Source organism: Schistocerca cancellata, chromosome 6, assembly GCF_023864275.1.
Source record: "Schistocerca cancellata isolate TAMUIC-IGC-003103 chromosome 6, iqSchCanc2.1, whole genome shotgun sequence".
Taxonomy (NCBI): Eukaryota; Metazoa; Arthropoda; class Insecta; order Orthoptera; family Acrididae; genus Schistocerca; species Schistocerca cancellata.
Window position 1 is genome coordinate 344488298 of NC_064631.1, and position 27611 is coordinate 344515908.

Genomic DNA, 27611 nt, shown 5'->3' on the forward strand with positions numbered 1-27611 from the left:
CAATATGAGAAGAAAAATTTACAGGGAACTGAAAACATGTGTCATATGTCAAAAATCAAAACCTCAGAATTTATCCACAAAAACAGATTTACATTCTATTTTACCCAGTAAACCCCTGGAAATTCTGTGTACTGACATCAGTGGACCGCATCCAGCAAGCTCTGGAGGCGTCAAATATATCTTAGCTTTTTACGATGTATTTTCTAAACATGTAAAACTTTATGCTTTAAAATCCGCCACTGCAAGTGCTATAATACGAAGATTCTCAAGTGATTACCTGACGCACGTGGGAAAACCTAAAGCAATTCTGTCAGATAATGCAGCATACTACTCTGGGTACAAATGGAGAAATTTCTTGAAGGACAATAACATTAAAAGTATATTTATTTCGAGGTTTATTCCACAATGTAACGCGACTGAGAGACTTTTCCGAGAATTAAATCGATTCATGAGGACCTATATTTCATCAAACCATACTAATTGGGTGTCCTACCTAAGTCTTTTCGAAGACGTACACAATAACTTAAATATTTACGATACAAATTACACACCTAACGAGATCATGTTCAATTTCAAACAGAACGATCAGTGGATAGAACCATTACCTAAGTTGTCAGACAAGGAAATCACACCTGAACAGAAAATAAAAGAAGTATTGACTACATTGACACATCACGCACAAATACGAAACAAACATCACAGAAACATAATAAAAAGAAAACAAAAATTCGAGGTAGGAATGCTTGTACTACTTCGTACTCATCATAAATCTGTTGCACTCAAACGACGCAACGCTAAGTGGCGTCTGCTATATGAAGGACCTTATATAATTGTTAACATACCGCACCCTGGTGCGTATCTGTTACAACATCGTAGAACTAACAAAATTATTGGGCTATACGCACACCGAGATCTTAGAGCATTTCATGCTGAATAATGTCAAAGTCATACCCATCAAAACGTTGCTAAGCAACTCGTTACAACACAGATAATAAGTAGTATAGAAATTTTCATTTCAGCGTTCCAGAGTCGCAGTTGAAGACAGAAGAACTTTTCTTTCAACGCCGCGGCTCCACCGAGAAGACTGAATATTAAAGTAAAATTTATGATTACGTAGCAGTGAATGATATATTAATTTTTCACGGAACATTTGTGACTGTAGGTACCACTGACTTGGTATGACACCTGACGAACTGACAGACGTCATCTGTGAAGCGATCTTTTACTTTGAGAAATAGATTAGACGCACATCTCTCAACACGAAAAGCATCTACCAGTAGTCAAGGCCACACAGACACTCTACACACACGCACAAAACGCGAGGAATCGAACATTTTCTCTCTCTTACTATTTTGAATATTTATTGAGTAGTGAAAACGCCTGGTCTTGCCTACTGATGTAATGAATGTTGTGTCTAACCTATCTTAATTTCAGGTGACATCACAAAACCGATAAAGAGGACGTAAATATCTGCAATTCATGTAATCAAATGTGACACAATGTAATAACCTATAGCGATGTAATGATGATGTAAACATGTTTATGTGCAACTGTATTATGTTTATACTAAGAAAATATGTGACGTGTGTATGTATAATTACTTTTTTTTTAACTGATGTATCATGTAAAAATTTGAACAAAACGATTGCCAAAAAGACATTGCATAGTGAACCTCTGTTCACGGACATTAACGAACATTACTAACTCTGCAACTACGCAGAAACCTATGTGAAGGAAACGGTTAATGCCATTCATTATGCATCGTACCTATGTAAACGCGATGAATGATTTCCTTGATTAATAACTACGAACATTTAGGTGAGCTATATTCAGCAAAAAACTGAAAATGTGAAGTGCATAATTCGTGCATCGTCTAGTGACATTACTACAGTACCTAACTTCAAGATGTTAACTGGATTAAATGGACACAAAGTGCCTGTCCAGAAAACAACACGACGGGTGGAAGAATTTTGGTTGGAACTTCAGGGAATGAAATGTTCTCGAAATGTGACGGACACTCTTACCTGGATTGTCCTAGGATCGACGCCAGCTATGTGCCGTCCGAGGTTCTACAACCAAGCTTCCACGGAATGTAAAAAACGAACTGCACGTGGACCAATTACTCGGCGGGTCACGTCTGATCTGTAATAAACAATGCTTTTACTCACAACGAACTGCATCACAACGACTATAATGGAAATAGGAAATGGACACGCTTATGTATTAATCACGTTGTTATACAACGATGTTACTCTGATCAAAAAACTTTACCACGACGATACTAACCTGTAAAAAATTATTGTGCAGCAGATGAATATGAACTGTGATAACGACACGATGTGTATAGGTCAACGCACCTGAAACATACGGACATTTTTCTTTGAAGTATTTCAAAACAATACTATGTAACTAAGAACATTCAACAATCTAAGTTGTATTGTGTTATAACGAATATTGTAAATTTAAAACTAAGTTACCTGTCATAGAATGTAGTCTTCATATGTAATCTTGGTTGAATATTTTCTTGGTGCAACGACTGAGAGACGCGCGCACACGAACAATATGAACTGCAATACTGTGCCGCGTGATCTAACTGTACGACATAACGGCAGTCACACAGACGCTTCTGCGCATGCGCTCACTCTATCTGCCAACATAAGAACTTTTACGGGGCACCCGCGTCATTCAAAGTTTGTATATAATGTGTATAATGTAGGTGATGTAAATAGTTGTAGATAACTTAGATTTTCTTGTGCCTTTAGGTGAATTGCTCGCCTGCAGGTGTGTCCTTTCGCCTCGCAATTCAGGGGGCAATATAAAGGCACATTTGCATGCCGAGCGTGAGTTTCCTCGGAAACGCGAAATATTAATTAAATAAATAATCAGTGACAAATAAATAAAGCCTATGGCACACAACTGCAGCGCTGTGTCGCTGATAAAACAAAAGCACAATTACGTTACTCGTATGTTCGATTAAGAAAGGAGAGCTCTGGTTGAAGTGGTGCGAGAAGCACGTATTTTATTTTATTGTCTGGCACACCGCCATATTTCGTGTTATAGAAAATTACTGCGAGTTGCAACCACACTAGGCACTCGATTCTGTAAAGAATTTATATTTATAAAAGTAAGTAGGATTATGAACTGTAGGCTTATTCATTGAATATATCAGATTTAACTAACAGTGTAACTTTTTTATGTTTAGTAGACAATCACCTCTGTACGACGTTTTGGCATGGCTGGCAAATTATTGTAATATTGAGATTTAGATTATGAGTCCGCACCTACCGCAGCAGTCTTTGGAAACGATTTAACTACGAAGTCCGATTATTTCAATTTTATTTCACGGTCAACTACGAGTAACATTGCCTTTACGAAAAAGCCATTGTCAAGCGTCTGATACCGAATAATTATCCAGATAAGCAAATATCAATTACAATTACAATCACCATCATACAGAATAATTAACATTAAAATAATTAATATTTTATTTGATTTTTATTTTATTTATTTTATATTGGCGACTGCGTGTCGGACTTGTTATTTTGTCATTTGTTACATTGTTCTCTTTGTTTCATGTAAAAAATCAACTTTCTGGACCTGGACGTCAATGTATGAGAGATAACAAAATTTGAAGACATTGCAATTCTGAAATTTTGCCGGAAGACGCAAAGAAGCTTCCAGCAAAATAAGGTAAGACGCAGCATCCTTGCATTGGCAGGCTTGACCAGACGTATAATTCAGTGTATTAGCTTTTCAGTAAATTCTGTAGTGTTTCTTTTCCGCATAACAGTTTCAGTGATAAATTTCATTCTCAGTACTTTTCCCTAAACAATAACGTATGCAACAATACCAATACACGAGTGTACAATATGGCCGACTTCTGTACGATACGTAGTAACATGGACAGCAGCCATTACCAATAATCTCAAATTCAGTTTATATTTTTAAATTAATAGACAGCCATTGTTGCTACGAGCGATTCATGCTCAACTGCATTTTATTTTAAAATCAGTGTCAAATATTTTCTTGAAACATATATCACGTGTGGCATGGTAATAACTAGAAAACAATACGCAAAAATGGAACAGCAAGGACGTACTATTCAGACGCAATCCGACTCGGACGTGAGACAAGTGTTAGAAAATGACTTTACGACAGCAACCGGTAGTGACGATTCATCAAACATTGACGCAAGTGTTGACGAAAATTTTGACAATAGCCCGTCCACCACAAAAATTTCAAAGTCTCAATCAGAGCCCATGTTAATGCATGACGTCACGTCTAATGACGCGGCGGGGGTAGAGACCTTGCAAACGGTAAACATTGCCGACGTGTTACAAATGTTAATCAAACAGAACGCCGAAAACATAGCAACCTTAAAGACACAAAATGACGCAATTAAATCTGACCTCATAGCACTCAAGACAGGTAATGACACTTTATGTAAACGTGTGGAACTTATAGAGGCCACACTGACCAAACAGATGACTGAACTCAGTACTAAATTTTCCCAGCTTAATACGAGACAAGAAAAGACTACAACTGACGTAGCACTTTTACAGACACAAGTAAAAAACCTTAATGTCACGTGTGAAGTTCTTACTGAACAAATTCAAACATATCCTTCACTACATGACAACCTTGAAAAACGAATTACTGACGTACAGAATAAATTTGACAATGTTGAACAACACCTGACTGACATCTTACAAACTGATGCCACAGCTCATTTTGAAAATATTAATAAAGAATTTAATGATTGGGTAGTGAACAAAGACAAACATTTTGATACATGCTTACGTGAAAATTTACCAACAATTGTGCACGACTCCGTAGCGCAATACATTACTAATAACAAACAGCTGATCAGTGACGCAGTACAATCCGTCACTGCACCCATGGGACAATTCACCGATCGACCACAGTCTGAATGTAACGAAAATATCAGTCAAAATGTACAGTTCAGAAACCAATATACATTCGAGTATGATACACACATTCCGCACACGACAAATACACAAGAACAAAACGCACCACGACTACAACACATACCACGATGTGCAAACACAAACACAAGCTATTATCATGGTAAACCACAGCAACATTATCGTAATTACTCGCCAGCTGGACATAGCAGTAATTACAGTGGGACAAATCCATATCATAATGCAAAGGAAGACGAAAGCTTAATGAAACACAGGCAATTTCAGATTTTTATCCCAGAAAAACGAACCATTCATCCGGTGATTTTTCTTAAATCTTTTAGTAACGCATTTCCACGCACTTGGAGTGACCGGAAAAAGATTTCATATATTGTCGGTTACATCCAAGGCGAGGCAGCTGTCTGGGCATACAGTCAAGCTGACGTATGTACCACGTACAGTGAGTTTGAGCGTGCTTTTCTGAACAAATTCTGGTCGCAATCCGTCCAGGAGCGACTCAGAAGACAAATTTTAGAACCTGAAACTTTTAACAGTAAAAATGGCAACTTACGCAGATATTTTGAAAAATACTTGAACATGGGACACTTTTTAGACGAACCAGTCGCAACGCGTGATATACTCCGTGCGTTGAAGGCCAAATTGCCTTTCAACATTAAAGAAAAACTTCTACATATCCCGGATGACGATTCAGATTATTTTTTAACAGCTTTAGATTCGGTTGACATGTTACTTGAAGACCAGCGCTTCGCGCGGCAAAACAGCAGCCACAATGTTTACACTAGTGGTATGCAAAACATGCAGGCTTGCCAACACAATTCTGGCGCGCCCACAGTTGGATACGCGGTACAACAAAAACAGCAAACTCACATGCCGTCTCAGTACGGAAATCAAAATCAACACGCGTATTCCAATACAAACAATAGTTACAACAGTAATAACACTTCATGCGGCAATCCATACAAAAGGCACCGCGGTAATAACTACAACGGTAACAACGGATACAAAGGTAATAACAAAAACACAAACAGAAATAGAAATAATAATAACTACGAGCCAAGACAGCATCAAGGTTGGACTCGTAACGATCAGTACTTTCATTCAAACTCTGCTTTACCACAGCAGCCACCAGGACAAAATTGGAGCATACCTTACGACCGACAGGTAAGTTATAATGCGCAACAGCAACAACAACCGCAAAAGTTTGGAGATCATAATAGGCAATATCCGAATGTGAATATAATAGAAATGACACCTGATGCACAACCTCAGTCTGTGTCAGTACCTAGTACAAATGCTAATCCAACAAACTAGAAACAGTCACTACTTTGCCCCAGATCGTGGCTGAAGAATTCTTGGGGGGCGGCTTCAATGTTAATCAGTTATTTGACACCACACTTGAACAACAGAATAATGATATGCCGAGTAATTCTAAACAAAAACTACCTGTTTTATTTATAAGATACAACCACAATAACAATATATCAGATGAACTTTTACAAGACAGTACACAATGTCGTTTAAACACAAATGAAATTGTTTTAGCATCCACTACTGGTGTAGTAGGTGGGATTCCAACTACTATTGTCCTAGATACAGGTGCAGCTGTGAGCGTTTTATCTTTTAATTTTTATAAAAAGATGTGTGAATTGGAACCTGTGCCTGAGTTTCCTGCCCAAAACTGTAAAATAACTACTGCACTAGGTAATAAGTCATGTAGGGTTACGAAGCAAGTTTTTGTAAACGTTAAAATAGGTAATGGAACCGTACAATGGCCATTCCTGGTTGTACAAAACCTTGTGACTAATTGCATATTAGGAATAGATATTATGAGCGAGAAGGACTGCATTATAGACTTCTCCAAAGGTAAATGTATTTTAAATGATAAAAGCAGGGTAATTATTATTGATTTGGACAGGAGAACTCTAAAGCATGACAAACACTGTACAGGGTACAAGGTTCAGTTAGTACTTGACAAAGATATTCAAGACATGCAAACACACTCATCTGACGCAGAGCTAATGGACTTGAAAACATTGCTTGATCATAAGATAAGTGAAGCTACAGCTCTCAGTGTACATGAACGTATAAAACTACAGGAAGTGTTATCCAAATATTTACAAGTTTTTACCAAACGATTAGGTGTTATCAACACGTATGTGTACAAGATTGAAGTTAAGCCTCACAAGATCTTCTACCACAAGACATATAACGTACCGTTATCTCAACGACCTGCTGTGTGGCAAGAATTAAAACAAATGTTAGACTGGAAGGTCATTGAACCATCCACCTCACCTTACTGTAGTCCTCTACTTGTTGTCAAAAAATCAAATGGAAGCATTAGGTTAGTGTTAGACGCACGAGCTATTAATGAAATAATTTTACCGGTTCACACAAAACCTGAAAATTTAGAAGAGCAATTACAGAAATTTCTAGATGCAAAATATTTTTCCACAATAGATCTCGCTAATTCGTTTTGGCAGGTGGGTATCACTCCTGATTCTCGGAAATATACTGCATTTATGTTCGGGGGGCGAACCTATCAGTTTTGTGTTCTACCCTTCGGACTGAATGTCAGCTCTGGGGTATTCATTACAGCCCTGGATACCGTGCTAGGCGACGATTTAGTTGAGACAGTCACACACTATGTAGATGATATACTGATAGCTACACAATCCTGGAATGAACACGTTGACACACTTCAAAGAATTTTAGAAAAATTTGCACAAGCTGGAGTCACAGCCAACCTAAGAAAATCAAAATTTGGTTGCAGTGAGGTAAAATATTTAGGACATATCATTAATTCACAGGGCATACGTCCTGATCCCAGTAAATTAGATGCTATCAGAAACTTTCCTAGCCCTCAAACTAAAAAGCAGTTAAAATCATTCCTTGGGCTATGTTCATTTTTCAGACGTTTTTTGCCACAACCACTTTTGAACAGTAAACATCTGCTAAATCTACTCAGAAAGAATCAAGTTTGGATCTGGTCGGAACAGTGCCAGAATGACTTTAATACAATTAAACATGCTTTAGTGAATGCTAACATATTGAGCCATCCAGATTTCAATTTAGATTTTTGTATGACTTGTGACGCTTCACGTACTGGCTTGGGCTGTTGCTTATTTCAAGTTATAAAGAATAAAGAAAAGGAACAGATAAGAATTATTGGGTTTGCAAGTCGTACTTTAACTGAATGTGAGCGTACATACTCGACTACTGAGTTAGAAACACTTTCCATAGTATGGGCATTCAAGAAATTCAATTATTATTTATTTGGAAAACATACAGTAATTTACACCGATCACCAGGCCCTGACATTTTTGTTAACTTGTAAACTTGTACATCCTAGACTATCACGATGGGCAGTTACACTTCAGAACTACTCTTTTGAAATTAAGTACATAAGAGGCAAGGACAACACCATTGCGGACACTTTGTCTAGACTTCCACAAGGTATGAATGATACCAACAGTGACTTAGAAAATATAAATGACTACAGGATTCTCTTAATGCAAGACAAGCAGTATCACCAATATTATATTGATATGTGCAGAAACATGGCTGAATTACAAAAATCTGATCCTCACTGGTATAAGATAATAACATTACTGGTAGAAAAACAAAATCATCCTTCGACTAAGTATTACAAGTTACACAATGATGTGTTATTTTATCGACGACATCCAAATGCTACTAACTGGTGTGTATGCATTCCCGAAGAGTCTGAACGTAATTTAATTTGGCACACACACTTAGTTTGGGGTCATTATGGGACGAAAAAGTGTTTGGCAAAGCTCAGCACATACTGTTATTTTAGCAATATGAGAAGAAAAATTTACAGGGAACTGAAAACATGTGTCATATGTCAAAAATCAAAACCTCAGAATTTATCCACAAAAACAGATTTACATTCTATTTTACCCAGTAAACCCCTGGAAATTCTGTGTACTGACATCAGTGGACCGCATCCAGCAAGCTCTGGAGGCGTCAAATATATCTTAGCTTTTTACGATGTATTTTCTAAACATGTAAAACTTTATGCTTTAAAATCCGCCACTGCAAGTGCTATAATACGAAGATTCTCAAGTGATTACCTGACGCACGTGGGAAAACCTAAAGCAATTCTGTCAGATAATGCAGCATACTACTCTGGGTACAAATGGAGAAATTTCTTGAAGGACAATAACATTAAAAGTATATTTATTTCGAGGTTTAGTCCACAATGTAACGCGACTGAGAGACTTTTCCGAGAATTAAATCGATTCATGAGGACCTATATTTCATCAAAACATACTAATTGGGTGTCCTACCTAAGTCTTTTCGAAGACGTACACAATAACTTAAATATTTACGATACAAATTACACTTAACGAGATCATGTTCAATTGCAAACAGAACGATCAGTGGATAGAACCATTACCTAAGTTGTCAGACAAGGAAATCACACCTGAACAGAAAATAAAAGAAGTATTGACTACATTGACACATCACGCACAAATACGAAACAAACATCACAGAAACATAATAAAAAGAAAACAAAAATTCGAGGTAGGAATGCTTGTACTACTTCGTACTCATCATAAATCTGTTGCACTCAAACGACGCAACGCTAAGTGGCGTCTGCTATATGAAGGACCTTATATAATTGTTAACATACCGCACCCTGGTGCGTATCTGTTACAACATCGTAGAACTAACAAAATTATTGGGCTATACGCACACCGAGATCTTAGAGCATTTCATGCTGAATAATGTCAAAGTCATACCCATCAAAACGTTGCTAAGCAACTCGTTACAACACAGATAATAAGTAGTATAGAAATTTTCATTTCAGCGTTCCAGAGTCGCAGTTGAAGACAGAAGAACTTTTCTTTCAACGCCGCGGCTCCACCGAGAAGACTGAATATTAAAGTAAAATTTATGATTACGTAGCAGTGAATGATATATTAATTTTTCACGGAACATTTGTGACTGTAGGTACCACTGACTTGGTATGACACCTGACGAACTGACAGACGTCATCTGTGAAGCGATTTTTTACTTTGAGAAATAGATTAGACGCACATCTCTCAACACGAAAAGCATCTACCAGTAGTCAAGGCCACACAGACACTCTACACACACGCACAAAACGCGAGGAATCGAACATTTTCTCTCTCTTACTATTTTGAATATTTATTGAGTAGTGAAAACGCCTGGTCTTGCCTACTGATGTAATGAATGTTGTGTCTAACCTATCTTAATTTCAGGTGACATCACAAAACCGATAAAGAGGACGTAAATATCTGCAATTCATGTAATCAAATGTGACACAATGTAATAACCTATAGCGATGTAATGATGATGTAAACATGTTTATGTGCAACTGTATTATGTTTATACTAAGAAAATATGTGACGTGTGTATGTATAATTACTTTTTTTTTAACTGATGTATCATGTAAAAATTTGAACAAAACGATTGCCAAAAAGACATTGCATAGTGAACCTCTGTTCACGGACATTAACGAACATTACTAACTCTGCAACTACGCAGAAACCTATGTGAAGGAAACGGTTAATGCCATTCATTATGCATCGTACCTATGTAAACGCGATGAATGATTTCCTTGATTAATAACTACGAACATTTAGGTGAGCTATATTCAGCAAAAAACTGAAAATGTGAAGTGCATAATTCGTGCATCGTCTAGTGACATTACTACAGTACCTAACTTCAAGATGTTAACTGGATTAAATGGACACAAAGTGCCTGTCCAGAAAACAACACGACGGGTGGAAGAATTTTGGTTGGAACTTCAGGGAATGAAATGTTCTCGAAATGTGACGGACACTCTTACCTGGATTGTCCTAGGATCGACGCCAGCTATGTGCCGTCCGAGGTTCTACAACCAAGCTTCCACGGAATGTAAAAAACGAACTGCACGTGGACCAATTACTCGGCGGGTCACGTCTGATCTGTAATAAACAATGCTTTTACTCACAACGAACTGCATCACAACGACTATAATGGAAATAGGAAATGGACACGCTTATGTATTAATCACGTTGTTATACAACGATGTTACTCTGATCAAAAAACTTTACCACGACGATACTAACCTGTAAAAAATTATTGTGCAGCAGATGAATATGAACTGTGATAACGACACGATGTGTATAGGTCAACGCACCTGAAACATACGGACATTTTTCTTTGAAGTATTTCAAAACAATACTATGTAACTAAGAACATTCAACAATCTAAGTTGTATTGTGTTATAACGAATATTGTAAATTTAAAACTAAGTTACCTGTCATAGAATGTAGTCTTCATATGTAATCTTGGTTGAATATTTTCTTGGTGCAACGACTGAGAGACGCGCGCACACGAACAATATGAACTGCAATACTGTGCCGCGTGATCTAACTGTACGACATAACGGCAGTCACACAGACGCTTCTGCGCATGCGCTCACTCTATCTGCCAACATAAGAACTTTTACGGGGCACCCGCGTCATTCAAAGTTTGTATATAATGTGTATAATGTAGGTGATGTAAATAGTTGTAGATAACTTAGATTTTCTTGTGCCTTTAGGTGAATTGCTCGCCTGCAGGTGTGTCCTTTCGCCTCGCAATTCAGGGGGCAATATAAAGGCACATTTGCATGCCGAGCGTGAGTTTCCTCGGAAACGCGAAATATTAATTAAATAAATAATCAGTGACAAATAAATAAAGCCTATGGCACACAACTGCAGCGCTGTGTCGCTGACAAAACAAAAGCACAATTACGTTACTCGTATGTTCGATTAAGAAAGGAGAGCTCTGGTTGAAGTGGTGCGAGAAGCACGTATTTTATTTTATTGTCTGGCACACCGCCATATTTCGTGTTATAGAAAATTACTGCGAGTTGCAACCACACTAGGCACTCGATTCTGTAAAGAATTTATATTTATAAAAGTAAGTAGGATTATGAACTGTAGGCTTATTCATTGAATATATCAGATTTAACTAACAGTGTAACTTTTTTATGTTTAGTAGACAATCACCTCTGTACGACGTTTTGGCATGGCTGGCAAATTATTGTAATATTGAGATTTAGATTATGAGTCCGCACCTACCGCAGCAGTCTTTGGAAACGATTTAACTACGAAGTCCGATTATTTCAATTTTATTTCACGGTCAACTACGAGTAACATTGCCTTTACGAAAAAGCCATTGTCAAGCGTCTGATACCGAATAATTATCCAGATAAGCAAATATCAATTACAATTACAATCACCATCATACAGAATAATTAACATTAAAATAATTAATATTTTATTTGATTTTATTTTATTTATTTTATAGATCGATGACGGTTTGGATGTACCGTGCACTATTCAGTGTCCCCTCGACGATCACCAGTGGTGTACGGCCAGTGTAGGAGATCGCTCCCCACACCATGATGCCGGGTGTTGGCCCTGTGTGCCTCGGTCGTATGCAGTCCTGATTGTGGCGCTCACCTGCACGGCGCCAAACACGCATACGACCATCATTGGCACCAAGGCAGAAGCGACTCTCATCACTGAAGACGACACGTCTCCATTTGTCCCTCCATTCACGCCTGTCGCGACACCACTGGAGGCGGGCTGCACGATGTTGGGGCGTGAGCGAAAGACGGCCTAACGGTGTGCGGGACCGTAGCCCAGCTTCATGGAGACGGTTGCGAATGGTCCTCGCCGATACCCCAGGCACAACAGTGTCCCTAATTTGCTGGGAAGTGGCGGTGCGGTCCCCTACGGCACTGCGTAGGATCCTACGGTCCTGGCGTACATCCGTGCGTCGCTGCGGTCCGGTCCCAGGTCGACGGGCACGTGCACCTTCCGCCGACCACTGGCGACAACATCGATCTACTGTGGAGACCTCACGCCCCACGTGTTGAGCAATTCGGCGGTACGTCCACCCAGCCTCCCGCATGCCCACTATACGCCCTCGCTCAAAGTCCGTCAACTGCACATACGGTTCACGTCCACGCTGTCGCGGCATGCTAACAGTGTTAAAGACTGCGATGGAGCTCCGTATGCCACGGCAAACTGGCTGACACTGACGGCGGCGGTGCACAAATGCTGCGCAGCTAGCGCCATTCGACGGCCAACACCGCGGTTCCTGGTGTGTCCGCTGTGCCGTGCGTGTGATCATTGCTTGTACAGCCCTCTCGCAGTGTCCGGAGCAAGTATGGTGGGTCTGACATACCGGTGTCAATGTGTTCTTTTTTCCATTTCCAGGAGTGTATATGCACCTTGCTACTCAGCCATGAGTGAGTAGCAATCATTCCTCAAAGTGTGTATAGTATATAACCAGCGTGTGTTAAAATAATTGGCTTATTTCACTCGTCCAGCGGTGTATACTCTTATTTATTCCCTGTTGTAAGAAAACGATCCAAGTTCTTCAGCAGCACTCAGTCATTAGTTAACGTCCTAGAAATTCATAACTGTCTTCTCCTGCCCCATACGTCGCATTTTTGCTAACAAGATCAGTTGCAGGTCACAAAGATGCATTGTTAGAGAGTCTATATTTAGGAGATGTGAGATCGAGACCGTTACATTTAGGTATATCGTATCTCATCTAGTCAACCGTTGATCTTACTTTTCATTCTTATGTAGTTGAAGTATGGGTCAAAATTTGATATTTAAGAGATATTATTCTAACCTTCTTGATTCAGGAATGGTTGTCTATTCCAGAAGTTTAAGGTGCAAAGTCCTACAATGATGAACTTCAGAGAAAGTCGACAGAGCTCTAAAATTAATTTATCAGCCATTTCTGAAGCATCAGCTAGTCTTATTTCGATTAGATAAACATACGAACGCAGTTCACTTTATGCGATTTTGTTTGCTTCGTCGTATAAGATTGGGTCCCCGCAATGGTTGCACGACAGCAATAAATTATTTGAAACGCATTCCTCAAAATTCAACAAGTTTCTTAGTGTCGGTGTTGTTGTTGTTGTGGTCTTCAGTCCTGAGACTGGTTTGATGCAGCTCTCCAAGCTACCCTATCCTGTGCAAGTTTCTTCATCTCCCAGTTCCTACTGCGACCTACATCCTTCTGAATCTGCTTAGTGTATTCATCTCTTGGTCTCCCTCTACGATTTTTACCCTACACGCTGCCCTCCAATGCTAAATTTGTGATCCCTTGATGCCTCAGAACATGTCCTACCGACCGGTCTCTTCTTCTCGTCAAGTTGTGCCACAGACTCGTCTTCTCCCCAATTCTATTCAATACCTCCTCATTAGTTATGTGATCTGCCCATCTAATCTTCAGCATTCTTCTGTAGCACCACATTTCGAAAGCTTCTATTCCAATCCCGTCCATACTATTTATCGTCCATGTTTCACTTCCATACATGGCTACACTCCACGCAAATGCTTTCAGAAACGACTTCCTCACACTTAAATCTATACTCGATGTTAAAAAATTTCTCTTCTTCATAAACGCTTTCCTTGCCATTGCCAGTCTACATTTTATATCTTCTCTACTTCGACCATCATCAGTTATTTTGCTCCCCAAATAGCAAAACTGCTTTACTACTTTAAGTGTCTCATTTCCTAATCTAATTCCTAATCTAATTCCCTAGTGTCGGTATCGTTCAGTTTTATCACCCCGAAGTGGAAGTCCAATTAAACTTCGACACTGTATAATTCATTGCAGCTCTCCATCTGCCACGGCACTCGTTAGTTATTCAAAGTACTGGCGGTATACCAATTAACAGACCCTCAATAAATCATGAAGTCGTAAAGTTGAAAGTTGGCAGTGCTGGTGGTTGAACTACTATCGCGAAGACATTTGTGCGGCGCTTACATTAGATATATGGCTCAAATAACGCAGTCGGTATCAAGTAGAACTTGATGCGACAGTTATTTCGCTAAAGAGGAGTACTGTATAGTGTGTAAAACACGTATTTAAGTAAATAATATCTCAACAATGAAATGTTTGACACGAAAATATCGTCAATTAAAGTAGAATGTATTCGCCGGACGTACTTTTCACAGTTAATATGTTGTGGCTCTGTCACCGAGCGACCGAATTTATGCCACATATATGGAGCTGTACTTCACATTATTACTGTGTAGTGCTATAAGAACAGATATTCCTTACGCGAATATTCAACAATCCACGTACATTACTATAATATTTAGGTTTAACCGTGAGTCGAAGACAGCGAAAAAAAAAAACAATGCTTTCCCGAAAAGTTTATACCTAATGGCCTTGTCGTCATCGGGACGTTAAACCATAACCTTTGTTACTTTTTGACCAGTGAACCAATTATTTTCGTAAAATATGAGTATGTATTGGTTTAAGCAACGCCGGCAGGAGTGGCCGAATGGTTCTAGGCACTACAGTCTGGAACCGCGCGACCGCTGCGGTCGCAGGTTCGAATCCTGCCTCGGGCATGGATGTGTGTGATGTCCTTAGGCTAGTTAGATTAAGTAGTTCTAAGTTCTAGGGGACTGATGACCTCAGAAGTTAAGTCCCGTAGTGCTCAGAGTCAATTTTTAAGCAACGACCAAAACTTAAATCCATCCCTATCAAGGATTTAAGTAGTTTGTACTCAAGGAAATGTGTTGCTGACTGTAGACCAAGCTTTTCAGATCCCCGTGTTCATTTGTGGTTTTTACGTTTCAGTGAGCCACAATTGCCTCTTCTATCTTTTATATGTTTTATTTATTTATTTAATTTTTATTCAGTTAGCTATGTGTGCTGCAAATAATTCAGAATGTAGAATGCTCTTTTCAGTTGTGAGCGCACTGTGAGCGAGTGAATGTGCCTAGAAGAACGATGTCTGCCACCAAGTTGGAGGGCCCACTGAGAGGCTTCGCCTTAATGAATGCAGCCCACCTAACACAACTGCCACGCACTTCCTTCATCATGGCAATTCTCAGCCGCCCTCTGCAGGGGCAGTGAAGACGCTCCTGCAGCCATTTCGATGGGAACTGTCCGATTACCCACAACACAGCCGTAATTGGCTCGTCCTGAGTATCATCTCTGTTCACATGAAACACTGGATACGAAGACAATACTTGGGCGCAGGCTACAGGCCTTGAACATGTGTCTCTCACAGAAGTTTAGCTCTGTTCGCAGTAACAGGAATTTGGTGTCATTTGCTTTCATAGCTGCACCACAATCGCCAGAAAGTTGAATTTAGTGCAAGCAAAGATATGTTTAGGAAATGCAATGTTACGTTATTTATATTGATAAAGTGTTCTCTCCAACTTATATAGCCGTAATAATCAAGACGTTCAAATCAAAAATTTCTTGAAGCTCCAAGAGGTAACTTTTCCTTGCACATATCATCCACAGATAGAACAAGTAAGAGAAAGAATGAGGAGGTATACTTGAAAAACACCAGAGAACACGAGAAGATTCCAAATAAATTACATCATGGTCAGATACAGATTCCGAAAGCAGATATTGAATTATAAGTCGTAACCAGGAGCAGACACAGACGGAGCTCATAATTTAGTAGTGATGAAGAGAATCGTGCGGAAGAATCATTCGGTAAGCGGGATACTTCAGTGAGCCGTTGCGGGGTTGCTGGCGTCGCCTTTAGAATTTCTGGCGCCACTAGCTCGACCTGTTGAGTGCTGTGCCTCTGTTTTGAGGCCACTAGGACCTTTGTTTGAGGTTGTTGGTTGGGGACGGGACCTGTTGTGGCGTGGCCAGTTGCGAAGTGGTAACGGAGCGTTAAGGACGGTGCGAGAGGTCCGCCCGGCGACTAAGACGAGCGCTTGTTCAAGCGCCTTGGGCACGGGGGTCCGGCGACTGGTTGCTGGGCATATTTGTGGACCGATTTAAATCCGTGTCTGACTTCGAGTGCCGTCTTCGTGCGTAGCCTGGCCAGCCAGCTCTGGGACGTGGCAGACCGATACGAGAGCTGAATTCTGGGTCCAATTTGGAACCGGCGAGCTTCAGCTTCTATTCATGAACTTAAGGTTTTGATCTTCAGTGTTAACTGTTATTTTTTTATTGATACCTATAGGTTTGTTGCGATCAGTGCGATTTCTTAGCTGATCTATTCCACCATCAGTTGGTTCCTTGATTTGTGGCTGCTGTTTGCTTTTCCTGAGTCGATACGGGCGTTGGTTATTTGTTAACACGATATCTTAAACAGTGTGAGCCGGTGTTTCTCTTTTGCTGTGTGGCTGGCCCACCCCATTACCCCACCCCAACCCCCACCTCCCCTTCCGTCGTCACGCAGTACTTAGATGGTTTGGTTTTAGCCGACCTCCCTGCCATCATTTCAAACACCATGTAAGTACATTTACCTTCCAACACGGCCGTGTGCCGGTTTCGAGATATCTTCGGGCATTGCATGCATCACAACTCTGTTAGTTATACTGGCTTAGGAAGTGACTGCGTCTCAAAATTTGCAAACGCTGAGGCTATGGAACTAGGTCTCACAGCCTATTTTTCTTTCGGGCGTTTCGCCAACATTGTAGAGGCGGTATATTTCGGTGACGCGTGTACACCGTTTGGCTAGTTATTGTTGGTTTCACGTAATTAAACTTCCTGTGTTAATATTTCTTTTGCCGGTCTGTACCCAACAAAAAAGGCCTTAGAGGGACTGTCCTCTCGTTGTAATCTTTCTTGGCCTTCCAATTTGGTTTAGTCTTGTGCTCATTGCGTATAAGCCTTCTGGTGCACCCCTTGTGAGGAAGCAATTCAAACTCTTGGATACTTAACTGAAGCAGTTATTCACGAAGGCCTACCTGTTTTCTATTCAGCAATCTTACTTAACTGAAGCTGTTATTGTTAAAGGCCTTGCTGTTTTCTATTTGGTAATTTTACTTAACTGAAGCTATTATTAAAGAAGGCCTATGTGCTTTCTATTTGGTAATTTTGCTTAACTGAAGCTGTTATCACTGGAGGCCTGCCTGTCCCTTTTAATTAAATTAAGAGCAATTTCATAACTTGTGTCAGTATTAACTCTTATTACTCAAGGTCTACCGGTTTTTATTGTCCTGTGATTGAGATCTGATATCTTACTCAGTCTGTGTCGTAGTTAACTGAAATTGTGATTACCAAAGGCCTACCTGTTACTGAGGTATTTATGTCAACATGGTAATATCAGGAAATGATACACGATGGTACATGGGTCCTACCCTTTCGCCTTACATCCCTTTATTCGTAATTGTAGGCTTCACTTAAGTGCTAAAGTACGTAAGTACTGAGAAATGATGAGACAAGTTAAGGATGTGGCTGCTGCGAACAGGAATATCACAGTATGTGGTTCACTTGAAGAAGAGTCGACATCTCTAGAAAAGGGACAATCACAGATGTTGAACAATCAGATATGGGTACAAAGATGGTAATTCCGAAAAAAGTACACTAATACAAGAAATACTTCAACTGATGGATGAAAGGAGGAAATATGAAATGTTCAGGGGAAGCCAGGACTAAACAAATATAAATCATACGGAAATGAAATGAATAGGAAGTACAGCCAGGGCAAATGACTGCAGGAAAAATCTAAATAAATGAAAAAGAAATGATCGTCGGAATGACTGACTCAGGGTCTAGAAAAGTCAAAACGAACTTAGCCGAAATTAAAAACGAACGAGCAACGTTAAGAGCACAATGGGAGTTACACCGTTGAACGTAGAGAAAAGAGTTGATAGGTGGAAAGAGTACACTGAAGGCCACCGCGAGAGGGAAGATTTGTCTTACGACTTCATAGTATAAGAAACTGGAGCAGAAAAGAAAGACATAGGGACCCAGCAAAAAATACAGCACAATCAGCTTAACATCCCATGCCTCCAGGCTGCAGACTAGAATAATATAACGAAAAAAATGGAGGATATCCTAATACAGGTCAGTTTCGAAAAGGCACTGGATAGGCAGTTCACACGTTGTGCTTCGTAATGGAAGCAAGACGGAAGACCAATCAAGATACGTTCATTGGATCTGTCGCTCCAGAAGAAGCGTTCGGGGATGTGAAATCGTGCAATATATTCGAAATTTTGAGGGAAATAAGAAGCTACAGGGAAAGACGGGTAATACGCAATTTCTACAAGAACCAAGAAGGAACAATAAGACTGGAAGACCAAGAAAGAAGTCATCGGATTAAAAATGGTGTAAGATAGGGATTCCCATACTGTTCAACCCATATTTCGAGATAGCAATGACAGAAATAAAAGAAATGTTTAAGAGTGGGATTAGAATTCAGGGTGAAAGGATATCAACGCTAAGATTCGCTGATGATTTGTCTATCCACAGTGAAACTGAACAAGTATTGCAGGTTCTGTTGAATGGAAGGACAGTGTAACGACTACAGAATATGGACTGAGAGTGAACAGGAAAAAAAGTCAAAGAATGATAAGTATTAGAAATGAGAATAGCGAGAAACAAAACATAAAAATTGGTCCTTAGAAAGTAGACGTAGTAAGGTAATTTTGCTAGCTTGGAAGGAAAATAACCAAATAACCGATGATGGACAAAGCAAGGGGGAAGTATAAAGCTGATTAGCACAGGCCAAGAGGGCATTCCTGGCCAAGAGAAGTGGCCGAGACAGGTGTACTGGTATCAAACATTAATTTGAGCACAGCATTGTACGGTAGTTTGGAACACTCCATTGTACAACAATTAATCATGGACAGTGGAAAACCGGAAAACAATAGAATCGAAGTGCTTGAGATGTAGAGCTACAGAAGAGTGTTGACAATCAGGTGGACTAATATGTAAGAAATGGGGAGGTTCTTCGTAAAACTGCGAAGAAAGAAACATGTAGAAATCACTGGCAAGAAGAAAAGACAGGATGACAGGACATGTGATAAGGCATCAGGGAACATCCACCTTGGTACTAAAGGGAGCCTTAGAGAGTAGAAACTATAAGGAAAGACAGAGATCGGAATACATACAACAAGCATTTGAGGGCGTAAGGTGGAAATGCTACTCTGTGACGGAGAGGTTGGCGCAGGAGGGGAATTCATTGGCCCAATCATAATACTGATGACTATTTTGTTCCATTTACAGTATATGGTCTTAGTTTACAGGAGTTATATTCGTTTCGTCCATAGTCAGACCACCTTTCTCTTATCAGTAAAACCAAAGCCAAGTCATAAAAATAAATCGGGATTATAGGCGGTATTCTCAAAACCTGTTGAGCACACCAAGATCTATAAACTAAACTCCACGATCAAGCCGTAAAGACCAAGCCCTGTCGGCCGGCCGCTGTTTCTTCCTCTGCCATGTGGCGTCATGTGGAATGGAGAGGCATGGGGTCTGCATAACTCTCTCGCTATACCAGCAATCTTGTATGATAGATTTTATTGATTTTTCCAGTTCGCCCAGCATTTTCATCATCCTAGATGGTCCATTTAAAAAGGGTTCAAATGGCTCTGAGCATTACGGGACTTCACATCTGAGGTCGTCAGTCCCCTATAACCTAGAACTACTTACATCTAACCAACCTAAGGACATCACACGCATCAATGCCCGAGGCAGGATTCGAACCTGCGACCGCAGCGGTCGCTCGGTTCCAGACTGAAACGCCTAGAACCGCTCGGTCACAGAGGCCGTCGATGCTCCATTTAGCGTAAGGATATCTTAAGAAGTTATTCTCCACTTCATCTGTCCCTTTAATTTTGTAAAATTATTCTAATAGAATACTCTTATTATCTAACTTTCTTAATTACTGCAGCTGATAGGAATAATTTTCTACGTCATAAATGCCTATACTGCATATTCTCTCTCGCTCGCGCGTGCTTCTAAAGCATTCTCTTTCTCTCGCAGCTGTCTCTCGTTAACTGCTCTTCTAATCCACAATTTCTGTTTACACTCTCCTTTATTTTTCTCGTTTATTTCCATTTCAAGTGATTTATTAGGCTCACCTTTTCTTCTCTCCCTCCATCCGCTTTCATTAATTATTCGTTATTTTCTAAATTTGTTTAATTTTGTGTATTGCGCCTGTTTCCCTCTAGTGTTTACTACTTCCGTAATTATTTCCATATTTTCTCTTCAACAGGCATAGTTGTAAAAACGACGTGAGTGGTACTGAAGCCTGGTTCCGCATTTCCAAATAAAAAGTGTGCGGCAGTCATCAGTTGACTTACGCTGCTTCTGAATTGGTACAGAGCTCTGAGACCTATTTCTAAAAGTAGCGGCAGTTTCTCACAACTCTCCTTTGTAGCCGTAAGGCGTCATGGCCGCTAAACAGACTAATCTGGTTCCTTCTTTCTGTCTCCATGTGCGTGAACAACGATGATTCGTGTGTATTATGATCTGTAATTCAGCTAAGAAATTCGAGTCATTTGAACTAGTTCCTTTCGAATGCAAGTGTATGTGTAAGTAAGACTGTAACCCTCCGAATTAGCGACATCAACCATTGGGCACTTGGCGAACGAGGGTGCATGGCAATGTTAAAGGTGATGTGACCTGCCGCGCGGGATTAGCACGCACCTCCAGATAGGGATGCGCCTTGAGCTCCGCCAACACCTCCTCCTCCGTGACCGTCAGACTAAGCTGAGTGGTGACCAATGGCAACTCCACCACGCGCTATTGGGAAGGGATTATCGGAGCGGTGAAGGAGGTAGGGCGAAGTGTGGATGGTGTGGTGGGGTTGGAGGAAGGTTTTATTTAGGAGCAAGGCATCCACGCGGTGGGTGGCAAGGGTGTGCAGGGTGGCAAGGGTAAACAGAATACGGTGCTGTTGCGCCAGGACAAGGATTTAAAGGAGGGCGTCGAGACGGGAGAAGGTGAAATGGGGCTGGTTGGGGGAGTAGGTGGCATACATTTTAAGGTGGAAGACGGAACGGGTGGCGAGGGATATCTGTTGGAGGGTGTGGGGGCGCTGGAAAGGATGAACATTTTGGAGTATGATGGTAAGGAATCTGATGATGTCCTAAGCGGTAGGGGGGGGGGCGAAGAGAATTGCCAGGAGGGGTGGGGGCGTCCAGAGGGCGGACAGGGATGGTGAGTTCAGGAGTGGTAGGAGGGGGTCGGGCCTTACATTTTTGGGAGTACGTAGGATGAGGGAGGTTTCAGGTGTTACAGGAGGGAGGGGACTGGAGGTTGGGGCACTGCTGTAGGAAGTGTGCTTGCTTACAGTGTGGGCAGGTGGGGGCCTCGTGGCACTCAGATGTTGGGTGTGCATTGTACCGCAAACACCTCTGGCAGCTGAGGGATTGAGGAGGGGAACAGGAGGGGTCAACCCTGTAACGTTGGTTAAAGACGAGGGCACCCCCTTCAGGAGACGGTCTATGGAGGGGGCGTGTTCGGAAAAAACCCGCATAAGGCAGGTGGGGCCAGCAGAGTTGTGAATAGGGCAAACTGCACGCACCTCCAGATAGGGATGCGCCTTGAGCTCCGCCAACACCTCCTCCTCCGTGACCATCAGACTAAGCTGAGTGATCACGGTGGTGAGGGTTGGCGGGTGATGCAGGGGTTGGGGTTGGCAGGAGGGTGACGGGGAAGGGGCAGGGGTGAGGGAGGCATTATGGCCAAAGCGGGTGACTGGGATACGGGAAAGGATATCAGTGTGAAGGGTAGGGCTGGTGGAGGAGACAAGGACTGAGTCACGGTGAGGAGTGGGGAGGAAGATGGGGGCACTGGGAAAATGCTGGCGAATGAAGAGGGTTAGGTTCTGGGCCTGAAGAAGGGAGGGATCAGGACGTGAGAGGAGGTAGGGGTAGGAGGAGGAGGAGGAGGGGGCAGGGACAGGCAGGGATAGATCCATGGCATCCTGGGCAGGAGAAGGGGCCGACGCAGAGCCTTTTTAGGTGCAGAGGGGGCAGGGGTGCCACTGGGGCGTTTGACAGCGGCGGAGGAGGTGTGGGGGACGGGAGCAACTGGAAGGTGGCGTGGAGTGGCAGGTCCCGGTGCTGGAGTCGGCGCCGGAGATGGTGAGGGCGAAGGCGATGGCGATGGCGATGGCGATGATGTAGACGATGAAGAGGGCGAAGGTGAAAGTGGAGCATGAGCCGTGGCCCTCCAGGCCACCACCCTATCAGGGGCCACGGAAACGGAAGGAGCAGAGGGAGGGAGCGGAGGGAAGGGATCAGAGGAGGCGCAGGAGGGAGGAGCCAGGGATGGGGAGACAAAAAGTGAGGGAGATGGGAGCGTGAGGAGTGGTGGGGGGGGTGATTGGGCACACCACGTGACAGTGGTGGCGGCGGTGGAGGGAGATGTGTAGATGATGACAGTGGTGGTGGCTGTAGTAGTGGTGGTGGGGGTCGACATTGTGACAAGGTGAAAAACACAGGACAGGACAAAAGGACAGGAGCAAACGAGGGACGGGCAAGCGGACGAAAAACAGAAGAAAAAGGACGTAGAGCGACGAAGAAGTCTGGGGCCAAAGCCCCACTCTGCTGCTGCTGGCAGGCAGGAACGCTGGCTGGCTGGCTGGCAGGCAGGAACGCTGGCCGGCAGGAATGCTGGCTGACAGGAATGCTGGCTGGCTGGCTGGCGTGAACGCTGGCCGGCGGGGACGCCGCCCCCGCTACTGCTGCTGCTGCTGCTGCTGCTGCTGCTGGCTGGAACCGCTGCTGGCTGGGACCGCTGCTGGCTGGGACCACTGCCGGCTGCTGGCTGGAACCGCTGCTGGCTGGAACCGCTGCTGGCTGGGACTGCTGCTGGCTGGAACCGCTGCTGGCTGGGACCGCTGCTGGCTGGGACCACTGCTGGCTGGGACCGCTGCTGGCTGGGACCACTGCTGGCTGGAACCGCTGCTGGCTGGAACCGCTGCTGGCTGGGACCGCTGCTGGCTGGAACCGCTGCTGGCTGGAACCGCTGCTGGCTGGAACCACTGCTGGCTGGAACCGCTGCTGGCTGGAACCGCTGCTGGCTGGGACCGCTGCTGGCTGGAACCGCTGCTGGCTGGGACCGCTGCTGGCTGGAACCACTGCTGGCTGGAACCGCTGCTGGCTGGAACCGCTGCTGGCTGGGACTGCTGCTGGCTGGAACCGCTGCTGGCTGGGACCGCTGCTGGCTGGGACCACTGCTGGCTGGAACCGCTGCTGGCTGGGACCACTGCTGGCTGGAACCGCTGCTGGCTGGGACTGCTGCTGGCTGGAACCGCTGCTGGCTGGAACCGCTGCTGGCTGGGACCGCTGCTGGCTGGGACCACTGCTGGCTGGAACCGCTGCTGGCTGGGACTGCTGCTGGCTGGAACCGCTGCTGGCTGGGACCGCTGCTGGCTGGGACCACTGCTGGCTGGAACCGCTGCTGGCTGGGACCACTGCTGGCTGGAACCGCTGCTGGCTGGGACCGCTGCTGGCTGGGACCGCTGCTGGCTGGGACCGCTGCTGGCTGGAACCGCTGCTGGCTGGAACCGCTGCTGGCTGGGACTGCTGCTGGCTGGAACCGCTGCTGGCTGGGACCGCTGCTGGCTGGAACCACTGCTGGCTGGAACCGCTGCTGGCTGGAACCACTGCTGGCTGGAACCGCTGCTGGCTGGAACCGCTGCTGGCTGGGACCGCTGCTGGCTGGAACCGCTGCTGGCTGGGACCGCTGCTGGCTGGAACCACTGCTGGCTGGAACCGCTGCTGGCTGGAACCGCTGCTGGCTGGGACTGCTGCTGGCTGGAACCGCTGCTGGCTGGGACCGCTGCTGGCTGGGACCACTGCTGGCTGGAACCGCTGCTGGCTGGGACCACTGCTGGCTGGAACCGCTGCTGGCTGGAACCGCTGCTGGCTGGGACCGCTGCTGGCTGGGACCACTGCTGGCTGGGACCGCTGCTGGCTGGGACCACTGCTGGCTGGAACCGCTGCTGGCTGGGACCGCTGCTGGCTGGGACCACTGCTGGCTGGAACCGCTGCTGGCTGGGACCACTGCTGGCTGGAACCGCTGCTGGCTGGTGGCTGGACCGCTGCTGGATGGACCATTACTGGCTGGCTGGCTGGCTGGCACATGCAAAAACCTATCGCTTCGATTAGTGACCAAATGTCACAATCGAAGGGCGGTATTCTTGCGAATTACCACCGGAGATGTCACACACATTTTTTTAATGTGAGCTAAATGCATTCAGAGTCTTAAGATCTAGTACTAAGAGAGGAATCTAGGAATATACAACAACTTCTCACGTAAGGTTCCTGCAAGGACGGTGAAGACTAAATACAGGGTGTTTATAAATTATTTATATGAAAGTAACCCCTAATGGGAAAAGTGTAAATAACTTACTAAAATATTTAATACATCACTGCATGCCGTATAACTTCAAGTTCTACTCTCGGCTAACACTGTTATTTTCCGCCTTCCTCGCTAGGTGGCATGCGCGAACGAGTTATTCCAACAGTCATCATGGAGTCATATAATGGTGAGGAGTGTGCACAGTGTTGTTTATGGTTCCTTGAATCCAAAAGCGCTGCTGCAGTTCAGAGCCATTTCAGGACTAGATATCGCAACATGCCACCTCAATGAGAGACTGTTATCAGCTGGTAGAATCGTTATGTCGAAACCGGCGGTATAGGACGTAGGACCCGGGTCAGGGTCCGCCAGCCGGCTCTGGCGCTCCAATTGAGCAAATCCGTCAGTCTTACATTTGTAGTCCTGGTAAACCAACGAGACTTGCCAGCTTAGAATTGAATATGTCAAATGTTACAGTGCGGCAGCTATTACTGAATTCAAACCATACAAGTTGGAACTACTGCAAGCTTTTATTATCTCAATAAAACTGTCTTAAGTGACGAAGCCACTTTCCTGCCTGTGGAAAATTGAATCCGCATAATGTTTGGATATGGGATGAGTAGAAAACACATCACCTAATTGGACATGTATGGGACTCATCTAAGGTAAATATTTTTGCCCTGTGAGTTGTAACAAAATTTACGGTGCTTTTTTTCCCTACGAGGCAGCTGAAAAACTGGCATATCGTACCTCGACATGCTTGAACATTATGTAATGCCTATAGTACAACCGAATATAGGTACATTCCGCAGGAATGTGACGACTAGGACTGGAAATGGTGGGAAAATATCCTAGCCACCACGATCACCTGATTTAACCTCTATGGATCTCTGCGAATGGGGTTACATCAAAGAGAAAGTGTTTGTTACTACGCTTCCGGGAAACGATGGCGAGCAGCGACAACAGCTAACGCAGTTTCTACCTCAAAAAAAATAAAAAAAATGGTTCAAATGGCTCTGAGCACTATGGGACTTAACATCTGTGGTCATCAGTCCCCTAGAACTTAGAACTACTTATACCTAACTAACCTAAGGACATCACACACATCCATGCCCGCGGCAGGATTCGAACCTGCGACCGTAGCGGTCACGCGGTTTCTACCTCATATCAAGACTTGTTTCATAGGATTTGGCAGGATACTGATTACAGATAGAGCATCTACCGTATTCCAAAAGGTAGCCACATGGAAAACTTGTAAATAAAACTTGAAGGTTTACAGCATTCAGTGCTATATCAAACCTGCCATATCAGACCTTGATCATACAATGTAAGCTCTCACGGCCGGTATTGTTTTCACTTAAACTTCCGGGCTGATAGGCCGTGGTCGATGTATAGAACTCTCTCCTGACATTTCGTCTTCGACTGCGGGAGACATCCTCGGAGGTACAGCGGCGAACTGCGAAGAGAACTCGAGGGAGCGCTGATTACACAGGCAGTGCAGAGGGCGCCAATCGCATAGCCGACGCCACGTGATCGACAGTGGCGCCCTCTGTACTGCCTGTCAGCCTGGAACATTTAAGTGAAAAAAAAATCAGACCTTGCTTTGTAAGTTATTTGCTTCTTTTCCACAGCCAAAAGTTACTTTCGTATAACTAATTTATAAACACCCTGTATTTCAAGCACAAAGCCATTTAATCAATCGTCTTTCCTCCGCTCTACACGGCAATGGCCGGGGAGAAGCCATAATCAAAGGTTCACTGGAAATTAGCCACTGAAATGCTCTTCACAGTGGTTTTCGATGGATGTAGACTTCTATCGAAATAATAGACGACGAGCACGATGGTTGAATTTTCAGTATCACTACCTATAAAGGTGTTGACTTGTGTTACTTTGCTAACGGTAGTGTTCAAGAGCGTGAAGCAGCAGGCTCGGTCGCATCCTGTTATTCACAGAGCAGCTACGCCGCCTACGCTAAGGTGTCATGGGAAATCTGCTAGCGAGGCGGCTGCACTGTGCGCCAGTCCTGTGAGCCCAATAATTAGTTCCATGGTCGCAGCGCTCTAATTACCAGACGGTTCAACTTGCACCTCACTGTCCAGAGTTTCTAACAGATTACCATCTCGTAGGCAACAGCATCGGTGAAAAAAAGGGAAAAAATGCCATCTATAACAGACTTAGATACCACTTCTCTTTAATACAGGTTTGTCTTTGAAAACAGTTTATTTTCCGCATAGTTACATAATTTCAACAAGAAATTATTAGTTTCGGCCAATTTCGGATTATAAGAAGAAAGGAGTAATCCAAAGAAGAAAGCTCTTTTTCTATGACAGTTTATTATGTTCTCCACGATTCATCTGTCAGCGCTATTTCGTTTCCTAGGTAGCAGATCTGAATCTCTTCGTCTATTATCTGAGGTTAAGTTTTTCATAGGTTTGCTCTCAGTTCATATTCAGCTAATCAGATTCATCGGTTCCTATATGCCTTTGTGTAAGAATAGCAGCGTCATCAACGAATCTATCACTGAGAACCTTTCATTCTGAATTTTTGCCACACTTCTGGAACCATCATTATTTCCGTCTTTGTTTCTTTGAT

The 27611-nt window shown here is 43.3% G+C and overlaps 2 long non-coding RNA genes across 2 annotated transcripts; both read right to left on the minus strand.

Annotated features, from left to right (window-relative positions):
* Window positions 1–2029: 2029 nt before the first annotated feature.
* Window positions 2030–2612, minus strand: LOC126088543 (uncharacterized). The gene is made up of 3 exons (XR_007519964.1): window positions 2478–2612; window positions 2287–2357; window positions 2030–2142 (listed from the first exon to the last, which is right to left on the minus strand). It is a non-coding gene; the product is annotated as an uncharacterized LOC126088543 (long non-coding RNA).
* Window positions 2613–10787: 8175 nt separating this feature from the next.
* On the minus strand, window positions 10788–11370 carry LOC126088542 (uncharacterized). Its single transcript, XR_007519963.1, has 3 exons — window positions 11236–11370; window positions 11045–11115; window positions 10788–10900 (listed from the first exon to the last, which is right to left on the minus strand). It is a non-coding gene; the product is annotated as an uncharacterized LOC126088542 (long non-coding RNA).
* Between the last annotated feature and the right edge of the window lie 16241 nt (window positions 11371–27611).